The 2,512-nt window shown below is 41.9% G+C and overlaps 1 protein-coding gene across 1 annotated transcript in view; it reads right to left on the reverse strand.

Annotated features, from left to right (window-relative positions):
• Positions 1 to 2,512, reverse strand: part of Gdpd1 (glycerophosphodiester phosphodiesterase domain containing 1) — a 31,822-nt gene that overhangs the window by 17,110 nt on the left and 12,200 nt on the right. The gene's annotated exons all lie outside the window — the stretch shown is intronic.

Genomic DNA, 2,512 nt, shown 5'->3' on the forward strand with positions numbered 1-2,512 from the left:
ATATATATATATATATATTTGTTGGTCATGGGGCTTGAACTCTGGGCATGGGTGCTATCTGTCAGCCCTTCAGTTCAAGGATAGTGCTCTACCATTTGAGCCACAGTGCCACTTCCGGTTTTCTAGTGATTTATTGGAGATAAGAGTTTTATGGACTTTCCTGCTTGGGCTGGCTTTGAACTCAGATCTCAGCCTCCTGAGGAAGTAGGATTAAAGGCATCAGCCACCAGCCCAAGGCTCTAAAAAAATTTTTTTAATAAAATATTTTAACATCTTGCATTAAGACAAAATAAGATTTTGCTTCTTAAAAACAACAACAACAACAACAACAAAAACTGCCAGGTGGGCCATGGCTCATTCCTATAATTCTAGTTATTCAGGAAGCTGAGATCTGAGGATCCAGGCCATACTAGACAGGAAAGTGTATGAGACTCTAATCTCCAATTAGCCACCAGAAAGCAGGAAGTGGCAGAGTGTTAGCCTTGAGCCAAAGAAGCTCAGGATAGGGCCCAGGCTTAAGTTCAAGGCACAAGACCAGCCCCCTAAATTAATTAATTAGTTAATTAATTCAGGCCATTTCTCAATAATATGAGAAACTTGAATAAGAAATATGCCTGTAATAGACAATTCAAATTAAAAAAAAGTAATAGCCATACAGAAATAAAACCACACTTTTTTATTTGGGGGGGGGAGCAATGTTGGGGCTTGAACCCAAGTATTTGCATTTGCTTTGGACTGTGATTCTCTACTTTCCTGAGTAGCTAGGATTACAGTCATGAATAACCAGTACTGGCTAAGTCCTTGCACTCTTTTTTTTTTTTTTTTGGTCCAGTCGTGGGGCCTGAACTCTGGGCCTGGGCACTGTGTCCCTCAGCTCTTCAGCTCAAGTCTAGCGCTCTATCACTTGAGCCACAGCACAACTTCCGGCTTTTGTTTTCCTGCTTATGTGGTGCTAAGGAATCAAACCCAGGGCCTCATGCATGCAAGGCAAGCGCTCTACCACTGAGCCACCTTCCCAGCCCTCCTTGCACTCTTACTTGGCTCTTCCATTCAAGGTTGGTGCTCTACTATTTGAACCATACCTCCAAATTCCAGAAATATCTTCAAATATATTTATATATATATTTATAACCAAATAAATGCTAATTAAAATTGGACCTATAAGTTAGCAAAACTTGGTATAATGACTAATAACATTCACAGTAAAACAAGATGTAATTCTTTCTTTTGTCCAATATCTAATAGTGGAAGATTAGTTAAAAATAACTATCAGCTGAGGATCACTTGCCTATGCCTATAATCTTACTCACAATGCTGAGATCTGAAGACCATGGTTTGAAGCTAACTCTGCAAACAAATCCAGAGACTTAAAATTTTTTGGTTGGTGGGTCCTGGGGCTTAAACTCAGGGCCTAAGTGCTATCCCTGACCTGAGTTCTTTTGCTTAAGGCTAGCCCTCTCCCACTCTGAGCCACAGCTCTACTCCTGTTTTTTCTGGTGGTTTAATGGAGATAAGAGTCTCCCAGACCCATGTAATTGTAACCCCTCTGTACAGTATTTTCACAATAAAAAAAAAAAGAGTCTCCCAGAACTGGACTTTCCTGCCCAGTCTGGCTTTGAATGATGATCCTCAGATCTCAGCTTCCTGAGTAGCTAGGATTATAGGCATGAAATACAGGTTGCTGGGGCTTGAACTCTGGGCCTGGGCACTGTCGCTCAGTCTTCAGCTCAAGGCTAGCACTCTACCACTTAAGTCACAGAGCCACTTCCAGTTTTCTGGTGGTTTATTGGAGTAAGAGTCTCATGGACTTTCTTGCCCGGGCTGGCTTTGAATCACTATCCTCAGATCGTGATTGAATCACTCAGCCTCCTGAGTAGTTAGAATTATAGGCATGAACTACCTGTACCTGGCTTCCTAGAGACTCTTATCTCTAATTTTCAAGCAAAAAGCTGGAAGTAGATGTGTGGCACAAGTAGTAGAGTACTGGCTTTGAGCCAAAAAGCTAAGGGCCAATGCCCATGTAAAAAGTGAAGACATTTAAAATATGAAGAATAAGCATGGAATCTGTATTACTCCAAGCTCATGACATTCTGGAAAAGGCAAAAACTATGGAAACCAAAAAAGATAAAAAGCCAAAAGTGGCGCTGTGGCTCAAGTGGTAGAGCGCTCGCCTTGAGCTGAAGAGATGAGGGACAGCACCTAGGCCCAGAGTTCAGACCCCATGACCGGACCCCCCACAAAAAAAACAAAAAACAAAACAAAACAAAACAAAAAACTATGGAAACCAAGAGGCTTCAATAGGAGGATCACAGTCCATGCCAGCCCAAGAAAAAAATGTAAGAGCCTATTGGAAAAATAACAAAACACAAAGGGCTTGTGGCATGGTTCAAGTGGTTTAGCACTAGTCTAGCAAGTGTGAAGTCTTGGGTCCAAACTCCATTACCACACACACACACACACACACAAAGATGATAACAGCCAGGCACTGGTGGCTCTACCACACACACACACA

Source organism: Dipodomys ordii, unplaced genomic scaffold (genome assembly GCF_000151885.1).
Source record: "Dipodomys ordii isolate 6190 unplaced genomic scaffold, Dord_2.0 Scaffold19, whole genome shotgun sequence".
In the NCBI taxonomy this organism is placed as follows: Eukaryota; Metazoa; Chordata; class Mammalia; order Rodentia; family Heteromyidae; genus Dipodomys; species Dipodomys ordii.